The 15544-nt window shown below is 41.6% G+C and overlaps 1 protein-coding gene across 1 annotated transcript in view; it reads left to right on the forward strand.

The window, feature by feature from the left end:
- The window catches only part of LOC115199226 (neurexin-2-like), an 840225-nt gene that overhangs the window by 454610 nt on the left and 370071 nt on the right, over positions 1 to 15544 (forward strand). The gene's annotated exons all lie outside the window — the stretch shown is intronic.

A 15544-nucleotide genomic window follows, 5' to 3' on the forward strand; every position in this document is an offset into this window, starting at 1 on the left:
CAATTGTATTGTTAAGATTTAAATTAGTCTACCTATTCCTTCAGCAACTATCGACAGGTTCTGCCGAGAATGTACTGCAGCAAATATGTGTGTGCCAAGGCCTGCGGTTCCCACTCAAACGTTAATAGAGTTCAGGTCTATATTTACACCTCCTGATTTAGTGGCAGAAACAAGGCCGTAAAGCAGAGCCTCAAATGAGGGCTCGATCCCATTAGAGACCTACAGTGTGATTTAGGACTGAGCTGGTTCAGCTCTGAGCCCATACCTGGACTCAACATCCACACTTCATTCAATGCCATTGTGTCTGAATGGTAAATACTGTTCCCTTGTCTGCTACTAAGGCTTTCTTGTGTATAGCCAGGCTTTCAGGAGTCAGGACAACAGGCAAAGTCAGGACGGTGCTGCTGCTGGTTTGCTAAAGGAAATGGGAAAAGTGATTTATTTCTTAGAAAGGAATAGAATACACTAAATAAGCAAGGATAGGGTAAGAGGCTGGTTGGCGTAAGAGTACTGATGTGGATATGTTGTTAGAAGATGTTTTGGTAATCCATGGCAATTCCTTCAGAAATAGCCCCAGAAGGATGATCATTCATTTACATGTTGAATTACAGCATTGCCATGACTCAATTAACAGAATTTAAAGCAGATACCTTTCTTTGATGTATAAATAAGAATTAAGGACAGTAAATGGATTAACACATGCAGGCAACAGGCATTTACAGTGGAAAAGAAAGAGAAAGGGATTATGTTCTGTTTGACCTTTCCAGATAGCCACTGTTGCTTAGAATCTTACTTCCTGTCACTGGATTTGGGCCCAAACATTTAAAAAAAAAAAGGGTTACGCTCTACCCACAAAACTTACATGGCATGTAGGGACAATCTCTTGGAATGTCTCGACTGTGTCCGATCTACAGTCTCCATCACTAACACTAACTCTTGTTACCTCTGAGTTTACTGGCCTGGCCCCCTGCATGTAAGAGTTGACCCCCTTATCTTTTGGTTGTTGTTTATTGATAAACCAATTACATTAAAGCATATATGTATATGCATATATCATGGATATTATATATACATACATATATCAATCATATATATATATATATATCAATCATTACACTAGTATCCGTGTGGCCACGTAACTCTCCAGCCACCCCCTTTTATTCAGGGTTTTGTTTCCTTTTGATATTTTTTAATATAACTTACAAAAAACAAATAATACGACCTCACTCCTTACCTTGCTAGGATAAAAATAAAAGGAAAAAGGGAAAAAAAAGAGGGGGAACAGCTTTTCATTTTCTAGGTGACTAGAGGAGGGATGCCTACAGTAAGTAGGTTGTGTTAGCCATCCAACACCTGAGTTGGAGTGGAATCAAACGAGAGAGACTACTGTACAGCAGAACAAAAGACCAGCTTGAGACCATTGTTATTCTCACCGGTTATGGGTTACCATAACTACTGTAAATGACTCAAGCAATCAGATTACACTGTATGTGTATGTTCAAAGTCACTTAGTGCCAATTTGTGTTATTACCTGTAAAAGTAATGGAAAGATTATGGAGGGGTGTTCATAAGCTACTGGCTAGTTGTTAGCACGTGCACCAAAATAGATGGCGATAGGAGGTATAGTAAAGGGAGTTCATATAGCTCTTAGATTGAACAATTTGAATGTTACATTCACCCCTCTTTTCACCGTTGACAGTGGAATCCCTCTTCCCTCACTTAGATTTTCCAGTTCATTAAAACCCTCTCCTTTTTCTGTTGACTACATGCATTTGTGGTTGTTCCATCGGTTTGGTCCCTCATTGTACTGTACATTTCCTTTTGGTTTGGATCATGCACCCTGTTTGCATGTTGTTTTTCTGGCTAGCATCATAGACATCTGCATCCTACCCCACAAGGGTGTCTTCGCTGCTCTAGCCCAGCAAGTGCCAGTCTGCACACGTGTCTAGATGGGTGTTCTTTCCTTTGGCGTTCTTGTCCTAATATCACCCTTAACCTTTTACTTTTCCATTCGTCTGGTGTAGTAGTGTTGCCCTCTGCAGTTTGGGTTTTCCTTTTCCCATTGCCGCTTCCTCTCAAAGTGATTGTGTTTTTGTTTGATTGTTGCCTCTGTTGGTTCATGTGTTTTGTTTTGTCCAATGGACTACTCCTTTAACTTTCCATTTTGTCATCCAGTCATTCAGTGCATGTCTCATGTCCTTCTAATTAGCTTGGATGGAATCATTTTGTTTCTTCTTAACCAAAACAAGCCCTTGTCACACGCATTCAGTCCGAAAATCTGATCTGGATGGACAAATCAAATTCCAGAGGACCTTAAAAACTCCTCCTAATTGTTTTGCTACTACTACTACTAAATTTACTAAAACAATATGTTACTAATACTACTGTTTGAATCCAACCTGTATGTTGTAACTGTACTAACAACCATTTTTGTGTCTGACTCTCCCCTACTTACTAAAGTACTAACCGTTCACCCTCCAACCCAACTCTCCTTAACTGCCCAACACACAACTAAAGCTCCCTCTCTCCATCCTTTAACACTTGTGAATGATCTCAAAAGACTTCCCCGTCCCTCCTGTGCTCCCTTTGGCCCCCCCCCCCCCCCCCCAGCCCCCCCAGCCCCAACCATCACTAACTCAGGGTTGGTACAGTCATTTAAAGCATCATTTGGATTAGCCCTCAGAGCTAAAAACTCCATATTGATGCCTGAAGACTTCCGGATTAGGATCTTTCTCACTAAGTTCAGTCACTGCTAGTTGTTCAGTCCAGCTGCCAGCCACCTGTTGGAGGATTCCTCGCGGAACAGACCCCCTCCCTCTGCTCAGACCTTCACAGCCCTACTTCAACCTGTCTTAGGGAAAGGCGTCAAAGGGGGTCATCATTGCATGTGTGACATGTTTGCATTCGCGGACCAATGAAATCATTATTTTTGGATAATTTATTTGAGAAGCAATTAATTTGCTCTGCCTCTAATACTGTATTTGAAATGTTGATTTAATGCTGATAACTAACTTTGGTTGAAAATTGTCAATGTGGACATGATGATATTTGCCTCTAGCAGTTAAAAACTATGTTGAAGGTAAGTAATAAGATATTGTCAAATTGAAGACCTGCACTTCAATCAGGTAAGCGATTGACTGTCAAGGTAAGATTGTCAATTTCTGTGCATGATTGCTAAACCAAAAACACATTTACAATGTTGTCCACAATGAAGGAACTGTTAGAAGTAGTAAGAAACTTGAATGGGACCAATGCACCACCTCCAAACAGTGTGTAATGGACGAGTTACAGTAGTGACTTCAGTAGTTCCATCATTACTTACTTTAGGCGTGAGTGGTTCACAGAACGCTATCCCTTTGATATATGGTGAGCATATGTTTCCAGGAACATCTGGTTTATACACTGTCTGTTGTTCCAACACCTTCCATACTGGGAGAACACTGATTAAGCTGTCAGTAGATCCATACTTTGATACAGCCGCCCCAGTCCCACTATCAAAGACCGCCTGCATGGCTTCACTTTGATGCCAGACCAAATCTATGTAGGCAGTAGAAAAGCCACTGAGGGTGCTTCACCTGGTTTGCACTCTGACACTGTGTGTGTGTGTTTGAATGTGGTTTTGTGTGTGTGTGTGTGTGTGTGTGAATGTGTTTATGTGTGTGTGAATGTGTTTATGTGTGTGTGTGTGTGTGTGTGTGTGTGTGTGTTGTTGCTCCTAGAACAAAGGCCCTTGTCCAGACAGGCCCCTGATGCTAACATGATGAGAGGGTATCCAGTAGAGAGCTCTCTGGTGTTAACTTAGTCTCACAGAGCCCATCATGGTCAATGAGCCAGTGACACGCTCAGCCAAGCACACCCCAGGTCCTGCTGTTAGAGCACAATGCTGAACTGCACTCTGTCTCCACAGGTCTCCCGTAGCTAGCCAAACAACCAGGTTGTAAATGTCATATCCTGAGTTGTAATAAGCTAGGAATCCATTTTCGATTTACTTTACCAATCAAAAGTTTGGACACACATACTCATTCAAGGGTTTTTCTTTATTTTTATTATTTTCTACATTGTAGAATAATAGTGAATACAGCAAAACTATGAATTACACATATGGAATCATGTCGTAACCAAAAAAGTGTAAAAAAAAATCAGCACTACCGTTCAAAAGTTTTGGGTCACTTAGAAATGTTCTTGTTTTTGGAAGAAGAGCAATTTTTTTGTCCATTAAAATAACATCAAATTGATCAGAAATATAGTGTTTACATTGTTAATTTTGTAAATTACGGTTGATATTGTTAATTTTGTAATTGACTATTGTAGCTGGAAACGGCAGATTCTTTATGGAATATCTACATAGGCGTACAAATGCCCATTATCAGCAACCATCACTACTGTGTTCCAATGGCATATTAGCTAATCCACGTTTAACATTTTAAAAGGCTAATTGATTATTGGAAAACCCTTTTGCCATTATGTTAGCACAGCTGAAAACTGTTGTTCGGAAGCAAGAAAATGGACCATCTTTAGACTAGTTGAGTATCTGGAGCATCAGCATTTGTGGGTTCGATTGCAAGCTCAAAATGGCCTGAAACTCATCAGTCTATTCTTCTTCTGAGAAAGGAAGGCTATTCCATGCGAGAAATTGCCAAGAAACTGAAGATCTCGTACAACGCTGTGTACTACTCCCTTAACAGAACTGCGCAAACTGGCTCTAACCAAAATAGAAATCAGAGTGGGAGGCACAACTGAGGAAGAGGACAAGTACATTACAGTGTCTAGTTTGATAAACAGACGCCTCACAAGTCCTCAACTGGCAGATGCATTAAATAGTACCCGCAAAACACCAGTCTCAACATCAACAATGAAGCGTCGACTCTGGGATATTATTTTATTTTATATTTGAGAAGTAACCACCCTTTGCTTTGATGACAGCTTTGCACACTCTTGGCATTCTCTCAACCAGTTTCATGAGATAGTCACCTGGAATGCATTTCAATTAACAGATGTGCCTTAATGTGTTTGAGCCAATCAATTGTGTTGTGAAAAGGTAGGGGTGGTATACAGAAGATAGCTCTGTTTTGTAAAAGACCAAGTCCATATAATGGCAAGAACAGCTCAAATAAGCAAAGAGAAACGACAGTCCATCATTACTTTAAAACCTCTCTAGGGTAGGTGGGATGATAACGTCCCACCTGGCCATCATCTTGTGAAATTGCAGAGCGCCAAATTCAAAATACAGAAATACTCATAATAAACATTCATAAAATATACAAGTGGTATACATTGGCTTAAATATGAACTTCTTGTTAATCCAGCCGCTGTGTCAGATTTCAAAAAGGCTTTACGGCGAAAGCATACCATGCGATTATCTGAGGACAGTGCCCCGCTTACAAAAGCATACAAACATTTTCCAGCCAAGTAGAGGAGTCACAAAAGTCAGAAATAGCGATAAAATGAATCACTTACCTTTGATGATCTTCATGTGGTTGCATTAACAAGACGCCCTGTTACACAATAAATGTTTGTTTTGTTCGATAAAGTCCCTCTTTATGTCCCAAAAACTCTGTTTTGTTGGCACGTTTTGTTCAGTAATCCACTGGCTCCATGGTGGTCAAAACATGCAGACGAATACATCCTAATAGTACCGGTAAAGTTTGTCGAAACATGTGAAACTATGTTTAAAATTAATCCTCAGGTTGTCTATTGTCTAAATATTACTTCCCCTGTCCACTGACCAAAAGGTATTTTTACTTGTCGTTTTCAAAATACAAGCCTGAAAGCATGTCTAAAGACTGTTGACATCTAGTGGAAGCCATAGGAACTGCAATCTGGGCCCTAACCCATAACATAGTCAATAGGCATTCAGTGGAAAACAACTCACATCACAAAAATCCCACTTCCTGGATGGATTTTCCTCGGGTTTTCGCCTGCCATATCAGTTTTGTTATACTCACAGACATTATTTTAACAGTTTTAGAAACTTTAGAGTGTTTTCTATCCAATACTACGATGCATATGTATATTCTATCTTCTGGGCCTGTGTAACAGGCAGTTTACTTTGGGCACGTTCAATTTGGGCACACTTCAAAATACTGCCTCCTACCCAAGAGAGGTTAAGACATGAAGGTCAGTCAATATGGAACATTTCAAAAACTTTTATAGATTCTTCAAGTGCAATCGCAAAAACCATCAAGTGCTTTGATGAAACTGGCTCTCATGAGGACCGCCACAGAAAAGGAAGACCCAGAGTTACCTCTGCTGCAGAGGACAAGTTCATTAGAGTTACCAGCCTCAGAAATTGCAGCCCAAATAAATGCTTCACAAAGTTCTAGTAGCAGACATATATCAACATCAACTGTTCAGAGGAGACTGAGTGAATCAGGCCTTCATGGTTGAATTGCTGCAAAGAAACCACTACTAAAGGACACCAATATTAAGAAGAGATTTGCTTGGGCCAAGAAACACGAGCATTGGACATTAGACCGGTGGAAATCTGTCCTTTGGTCTGATGAGTCCAAATTTGAGATTTTTGGTTACAACAGCTGTGTTTTTGTGAGACGCAGAGTAGGTGAACGGATGATCTCTGTGTGGTTCCCACGTGAAGCATGGAGCAGGAGGTGTGATGTATGGGTGTGCTTTGCTGGTGACACTGTCAGTGGTTTATTTAGAATTCAAGGCACACTTAACCATCATGGCTACCACAGCATTCTGCATCGATACGCCGTCCCATCAGGTTTGCGCTTAGTGGGACTATCATTTGTTTTTCAACAGGACAATGATCCAACACACCTCCAGGCTGTGTAAGGGCTATTTGACCAAGAAGCAGAGGGATGCAGTGCTGCATCAGATGACCTGGCCTCCACAATCACCCAACCCCAACCTAATTGAGATGGTTTGGGATGAGTTAGACTGCAGAGTGAAGGAAAAGCAGCCAACAAGTGCTCATCATATGTGGGAACTCCTTCAAGAGTGTTAGAAAAGCATTCCAGGTGAAGCTGGTTGAGAGAATACCAAGCGTGTGCAAAGCTGTCATCAAGGCAAAAGGTGGCTACTTTGACGAATCTAAAATCTAAAATATATTAGGATTTGTTTAACACTTTTTTGGTTACTACATGATTCCATATGTGTTATATGCCTTCACTCTTGTTCTACAATGTAGAAAATAGTAAAAATAAAGAAAAACTGTTGAATGCGTAGATTTTCCAAACTTTTGACTGGTGCTGTACCTTTTGGCTTACAAGCAGGGTATCGCAAGTTGTGTGGTTAACTGACGGTGTGTGGTTCACTGACGGTGTTTGGTTCACTGACGGTGTTTGGTTCGCTGACGGTGTGTGGTTCGCTGATAGTGTGTGGTTCACTGATGGTGTTGGGTTCATTGATGGTTTTTGGTTCACTGACGGTGTGTGGTTCACTGATGGTGTTTTGTTCACTGATGGTGTTTGGTTCATTGATGGTTTTTGGTTCACTGACAGTGTGTGGTTCACTGATGGTGTTTTGTTCACTGATGGTGTTTGGTTCATTTATGGTGTGTGGTTCATTGATGGTGGTTGGTTCACTGGTGTTTGGTTCATTGATGGTGTTTGGTTCACTGATGGTGTTTTTTTCACTGACTGTGTGTGGTTCACTGACGGTGTTTGGTGTGATTAACATCAACAGCACTTTTGAGGGATTTAAGTTGGCTGTGTCCTGTAATGAGGTTTAGGAATAGGTGGTCTCTCTGTCTGTGTGTGTGTGTGTGTGTGTGTGTGTGTGTGTGTGCGTCTGCTTGCGCATGTGCCTCAATACATTACTTTATTGGTATCCTACAGTATATGACATACTGATTACACCATCGGTTTAGAAAATATATGGATACTTTTTGGCATCTCAGTATGATAAAGTGTACAATGAGCTTCAGCTATTCCGCAATAAATGTTAGGTAAACTAAGCCTTAATTGGTCATTTAAAACGACAGCTAGCGATGGATAGGGCAACACTGAGATTTGTCCAGAGAACAAGTCAGCGCATCAATGCTCTGATCAGAAAACATGGCTACGCTGCAGAGAAGCATAATGAAACTCTGTTTATCACCTGCACAGGGATGTTGTGCTTTATATACAGTGCCTTCAAAAAGTATTTACACCTTTGACTTTTTCCACATTCTGTTACGTTTAAAAAATATAAAACAGAAATACCTTATTTACATATGTAAGTATTCAGACTCTTTGCTATGAGACTCAAAATTGAGCTCAGGTGCATCCTGTTTCTATTGATCATCTTTGAGATGTTTCTGCAACTTGATTGGAGTCCACCTGTTGTTTGGACATGATTTGGAAAGGCATACAGCTGTCTACGTAAGGTCCCACTGTTGACATTGCATATCAGAGCAAAAAGCAAGCCATGAGGTTGAAGGAATTGTCCGTAGAGCTCCGAGACAGGATTGTGTTGAGGCACAGATCTGGGGAAGGGTAACAAAAAATGTCTGCAGCATTGAAGGTCCCCAAGAACACAGTGGCCTCCATCATTCTTAAATGGAAGAAGTTTGGAACCACCAAGATTCTTCCTAGTGCTGGCCGCCAGGCCAAACTGAGCAATCAGGGGAGAAGGGCCTTGGTCAGGGAGGTGACCAAGAACCCGATGGTCACTCTGACAGAGCTCTTGAGTTCTTCTGTGGAGATGGGAAAGCGTTTCAGAAAGACAACCATCTCTGCAGCACTCCACCAATCAAGACCATTATGGTAGAGTGGCCAGACGGAAGCCACTCCTCAGTTAAAGGCACATGACAGCCCACTTGGAGTTTGCCAAAAGGCAGCTAAAGACTCTCAGACCATGAGAATCAAGATTCTCTGGTCTGATGAAACCAATATTCAACTCTTTGGCCTGAATGACAAGCATCACGTTTGGAGGAAACCTACGGTGAAGCCTGGTGGTGGCAGCATCATGCTGTCGGGGTGTTCTTCAACAGCAGGGACTGGGAGACTAGTCACGATCGAGACAAAAATTATCGGAGCAAAGTACAGAGAGATCCTTGAATAGAACCTGCTCCAGAGCACTCAAGACCTCAGACTGGGGCGAAGGTTCACCTTCCAACAGGACAATGATCCTAAGCACACAGCCAAGACAACGCTGGAGGGGCTTTGGGACAAGTCTCTGAATGTCCTTGAGTGGCCCAGCCAGAGCCTGGACTTGAACCCGATTGAACATCTCTGGAGAGACCTGAAAATAGCTGTGCAGCAACGCTCCCCATCCAACCTGACAGAGCTTGAGAGGATCTGCAGAGAAGAAGGGGAGAAACTCCCCAAATACAGGTGTGCCAAGCTTGCAGCATCATACCCAAGAAGACTCAAGGCTTTAATTGCTGCTAAAGGTGCTTCAACAAAGTACTGAGTAAAGGGTCTGAATACTTATGTAAATTTGATATTTTTTTATTTATTGTTTAATATACGAGCAAACATTTCTAAAAAAAGTGTTTTTGCTTTGTCATTATGTGGTATTGTGTGTATATTGATGAGGGAAAAAAACGATTTAATCAATGTTAGAAATAGGCAGTAACCTAATAAAATGTGGAAAAAGTCAAGGGGTCTGAATACTTTTCGAAGGCACAGTAAGTCTCCGTATTCCATTGATACCCAAGCTATTTGCTCACTGAACTGGAGCTGCATGCCATGTTTTGAGGGGAATTAGGATTTTGTAATAGGAATCAATTACATAGCGCTCAGTCTATTGTCGCGTTAAATAGAAAGGCGGGTATAGCGTTGCTCTTGTCTTCATGAAGATGTTATATATAATATATTCGGTGCTGAGGAGCACAGTTGGTTTGGCACGAGAAGGAATGAGCTGTCAAGGCACATTTAAGGTAAATAAAAGAGGGTCAGAAACGGTCCTGGTTCCAATACATCAATATGATATCATTATATCTTGGCTGACAAGGTGATACGTTACTCCCCGTATGCGTCACTTTGGTCCTATGGCAACAAGATGGAAACTTTTACCAAATGCAGGTGAAACTTTGCAGCATCATCAAATCCCAAATTCATAGCTGGATGGCATATTTATCTGACCTCTTATCTAGCTTGCAGGGTGGGAATGGATTTGTTCCAGCCCTGCAAGCACACACATATTCCACTAATCATCAAATTGACGGCAATGATAGTTGAATATTTAAGGGCGTGATACAATTGAGGCTGAAACAAAGGTTGCCAAAAATGGTCCTATAGCATGCTTCATGCATAGCTGTGGATATGACCTGGTTTTACCTGCTTTATCCCAGAGTCCTTCAAACCCTTTTTGCATGTAAACCAGTGTAATTTCCCTCACACATTACGGTGTGTCAAAAATAACCCTGGCTGAGCAACTGAAGTGAAAGCAGCCAATTTCCCACCATCACAAACCTCAAGATGTACCCTTTCATTACATCTCCCAGATCCACTTCCATTGTCATCCGACTCATCAACACTGGAAATTCATTTTGGTCTCTACTCACCGAGTTAGGTCAATCAGCTTTTTCTTCAAAATGTTCTGAGATGTGATGTTTTGGTGCCTCTTGGCCAGTTCAGAATGCTGATTGAGGACATTTTTACTGATGAACCACTTTGTTTTTTTATGACCGTGTTTTTCTTTCTTTCTGCTTGCGTTTTGTCTTTTTATTTTTATTTGTGTATTTTCTGTAATTTCTGTAATTCAGGGCTCATCTGTAAAAGAGACCTTGGACTCAGTATGACTCCCTGATAAAATAAAGGTGAGATAAATACAAGTGTCCCCTGCTATATTATAGGATATGTGAGGAAATGTAAGCCTGATGGCACTGATGGAAAGGTGCCCTGCTACACTTCAGAAGTATAACTACACTAAACATTGCACCAATTCTGTGTTAACATTTCAGGATGGTGTATCATTTTCTCGTTTATATTAGATGTAAAATTGCACAAAATAAATAGAACGACCCACTCCATTTACCCATTATTAAGAGTGCATTGTCTTCTTTTTCAAAAATCAATGGTAAAAAGGCAATAACTTATGGTGCAGCTCTGGGGAATTGGCTTCACTGATTCTGCCCTCTCCAGCATGAAGAAACCATGATCATACAATATGTATCACGGATTAGAGCATATAGGTTTAAAGCGACTTGGATTGGTTCACTGACCAGCATACACAGTATAATGGATTATCATTGGCTATGATCTGGATACAATCCTTTCATGTTGACAGAGAGGAAAAGTGGAAGCTCAAGAGTCAATAGAACTCTTAACAAAGCCCCGGCCTCTCTCATCCTCAGTCTGTATTCTTGATCCCCATGTGATCTTAGTGGTATTACCTTGTAGTCACTGTTGCCTTGACACATCCTGTCTCGTGCCATGCCAGGTGTTACCTCCTAAGCCTCCAACGTCAGGCTTGTAGCCCATAAGGTGTTGCAGCCATGAGGACATGATCCAGACCTCGTACGTGTTAAACGAATAGGCTTACCATGTAATGCTGGCGTCAGCACAAAATGTCTTGGGCCTTGTTCAAAGTGAAGGGCTCTAGAAGTGTTAGCCACCCTAGTTATATGTTTGGCAGCACTTTGAGAAAATGTGGTGCCTTTGACTGGCGCTCCATTCATCTAATAGGATTGTTTAATTCTCTGGCTCGGTATAAAACATCATCAATATCTCATCCGAACAAGGCTTGACATGTCATACAACAAAGATTCTTAGACTTTCATGATGGATAGTCAGCTGAAGACAGGTTAGTCTATCATGATGGATAGTCAGCTGAAGACAGGTTAGACTTTCATGATGGATAGTCAGCTGAAGACAGGTTAGTCTTTCATGATGGATAGTCAGCTGAAGACAGATTAGTCTTTCATGATGGATAGTCAGCTGAAGACAGGTTAGTCTTTCATGATGGGTGGTCAGTTGAAGACAGGTTAGTCTTTCATGATGGATAGTCAGCTGAAGACAGGCTAGTCTTTCATGATGGATAGTCAGCTGAAGACAGGTTAGTCTTTCATGATGGATAGTCAGCTGAAGACAGGTTAGTCTTTCATGATGGATAGTCAGCTGAAGACAGGTTAGCCTTTCATGATGGGTGGTCAGCTGAAGACAGGTTAGTCTTTCATGATGGGTGGTCAGCTGAAGACAGGTTAGTCTTTCATGATGGATAGTCAGCTGAAGACAGGTTAGTCTTTCATGATGGATAGTCAGCTGAAGACAGGTTAGTCTTTCATGATGGATAGTCAGCTGAAGACAGGTTAGTCTTTCATGATGGGTGGTCAGCTGAAGACAGGTTAGTCTTTCATGATGGGTGGTCAGCTGAAGACAGGTTAGTATTTCATGATGGGTGGTCAGCTGAAGACAGGTTAGTCTTTCATGATGAGTAATCAGCTGAAGGCAGTTTAGTCTTTCGTCATGGGTATTCAGCCTTTAAAAAGTGAAATTGAGATGTTACGTGATCCTTTAACAAGCACACAGTGAACGTCAATCACCAGAGAGTTATTCGAACAAGGCCAAGCTTGGATGAGACGGTGTGTGTATGTCTGTGTGTGTATGGTACAGTTGAAGTCGGAGGTTTACATACACCTTAGCCAAATACATTTAAACTCAGTTTTTCACAATTCCTGACATTTAATCCTAGTAAAAATTCCCTGTCTGAGGTCAGTTAGGATCATCAATTTATTTTAAGAATGTGAAATGTCAGAATAATAGTAGAGAGAATTATTTATTTCAGCTTTTATTTCTTTCACCACATTCCCAGTGGGTCAGAAGTTTACATACACTCAATTAGTATTTGGTAGTATTGCCTTTAAATTGTTTAATTTGGGTCAAACGTTTCGGGTAGCCTTCCACAAGCTTCCCACAATAAGTTGGGTGAATTTTGGCCCATTCCTCCTGACAAAGCTGGTGTAACTGAGTCAGGTTTGTAGGCCTCCTTGCTCGCAAACACTTTTTCAGTTCTGCCCACACATTTTCTATGGGATTTATGTCAGGGCTTTGTGATGGCCACTCCAATACCGTGACTTTGTTGTCCTTAAGCAATTTTGCCACAACTTTGGAAGTATGCTTGGGGTCATTGTCCATTTGGAAGACCCATTTGCGACCAAGCTTTAACTTCCTGACTGATGTCTTGAGATGTTGCTTCAATATATCCACATCATTTTCTTTCCTCATGATGCCATCTATTTTGTGAAGTGCACCAGTCCCTCCTGCAGCAAAGCAACCCCACAACATGATGCTGTGCTTCACGGTTGGGATGGTGTTTTTTGGCTTGCAAGCCTCCCCCTTTTTCCTTCAAACATAACGATGGTCTTTATGGCCAAATAATTATATTTTTTTGTTTCATCAGACTAGAGGACATTTCTCCAAAAAGTACGATCTTTGTCCCCATGTGCAGTTGCAAACCGTAGTCTGGCTTTTTTTATGGCGGTTTTGGAGCAGTGGCTTCTTCCTTGCTGAGTGGCCTTTCAGGTTATGTCGATATAGGACACGTTTTACTGTGGATATAGAACATTTTGAACCTGTTTCCTCCAGTATCTTCACAAGGTCCTTTGCTGTTGTTCTGGGATTGATTTGCACTTCTCGCACCAAAGTATGTTCATCTCTAGGAGACTCCTTCCTGAGCGGTATGATGGCTGCGTGGTCCCATGGTGTTTATAATAGCGTACTATTGTTTCTACAGATGAACGTGGTACCTTCAGGCATTTGGAACTTGCTCCCAAGGATGAACCAAACTTGTGGAGGTCTACAATTGTTTTTCTGAAGTCTTGGCTGATTTCTTTTGATTTTCCCATGATGTCAAGCAAAGAGGCACTGAGTTTGACGGTAGGCCTTGAAATACATCCACAGGTACACCTCCAATTGACTCAAATGATGTCAATTAGCCTATCAGAAGCTTCTAAAGCCATGACATCATTTCCTGGAATTTTCTAAGCTGTTTAAAGGCACAGTCAACTTAGTGCATGTAAACTTCTTACCCACTGGAATTGTGATACAGTGAATTATAAGTGAAATAATCTGTCTGTAAACAATTGTTGGAAAAATTACTTGTGTCATGCACAAAGTAGATGTCCTAATCAACTTGCCAAAACTATAGTTTGTTAACAAGAAATTTGTGGAGTGGTTGAAAAACGAGTTTTAATGACTCCAACCTAAGTGTTTGTAAACTTCTGACTTGAACTGTATGTGTTTACATGCACAGCATTGTGTGTGTTTGTCTGAGACAGATGGAGAGGGAGAGAGGGAAATAGGGGATAGTGACAGGTTACATGACAGGTGGTGAGTTCAGATTGTGGTTGTGACGATGCTGAATTTTCCATCTCCTTTTAGGTCAGGCAGAGAGAGGGGCTGACTTCACTGTGTATGAAAGAGCTGTTGGGTTCCAGACAAATGGACATTCAGAGATACAAACTAAGAAAGGCCCAAGAGAAATATCCAGGCACATACTCTCTAGTAGTATTTATAATGTTTTGAACCAGCAGCTAGCTGTGATGTCATCACCAGTTAGTCTCAGGCAAATTAATGATGACAACCAATGGATGATGATGCAACCACAAGCAACATCAGGCCAGACAATAATATTTTGTTGAGCTTAAGACTGAGGCAAAACCTCCAGTACCATCCTTAATATTCTGTAGACATTTGCTCTGGCCAAAAGCCAGATCCCCTGATTCAACTGTATATCTTATCACCTGGACAAATGGGGATAACCAACTTGGAACAATTAGCAGCATAACACATTTAGGAATATTGCCTGGAAACAGTATTTTTTTAAACATAGTTAAATGGAGACTACAATGAAACTACTTCTTGTTACTATTTCTTGCATGAATGTGTGATCTGAGAGGCTCTGAATACAGAGGGGCATGCAAAACGGTGAGAGGAAGAGAAAGAGAGAGGAATGGGGCCAAAACCAGTGCTAATCTTCTATATTCCTCTTTCAGCTGTAATCCTCACAGGTGGCTGGCAGCTGGCTGACGCTCCCTCCATTAACGGCCCTCTAATGATGCGAACTACTGGACCCAGTGCCAGGCTAGCATAGCGCTACTCCGACAACCACCACACAGCTAAACACACACAAAACTGCCTTAATTGCTGCAGTTGGTATCTTATTCTGTCCCGGAAATGGGTTCAAATAGCAGCCAAGAAGAGGTTGTGTTGTTCGTGGAGTGAGAACTCAATTGCGATGGATCCCTGTTTTTTTATTAGCGTGTGTCAAACTCACTCGTACTTGGAATCCAGTGGAGGCTGCTAAGGGGAGGATGGCTCATAATAATGGCTGGAATGGAGCAAATGGAATGGCATCAAACACATGGAAACCATGTGTTTGATGTATTTGATACCATTTCACTTATTCCGCTCCAGCCATTACCACAAGCCGGCCTCTCCAATTAAGGTGCCACCAACCTCCTGTGTTGGAATCAATTGGGCCAATTGGGCTATGATTCTTCTCGAAAGACTGATAGCCGGTAACATTGACCCTCCTCCCTTCTCCCCCTCAGTCTCCTCCCCCCACAGGACCCCTCCCCCTCCAGAGAAGTTGAACATATCGACAGCCCTGCATCCCCCGCAAGACCAGGGATATGCCCAACTCCACCTCCACC

The sequence above is a fragment of the Salmo trutta genome, chromosome 8 (assembly GCF_901001165.1).
Source record: "Salmo trutta chromosome 8, fSalTru1.1, whole genome shotgun sequence".
NCBI lineage: Eukaryota > Metazoa > Chordata > Actinopteri > Salmoniformes > Salmonidae > Salmo > Salmo trutta.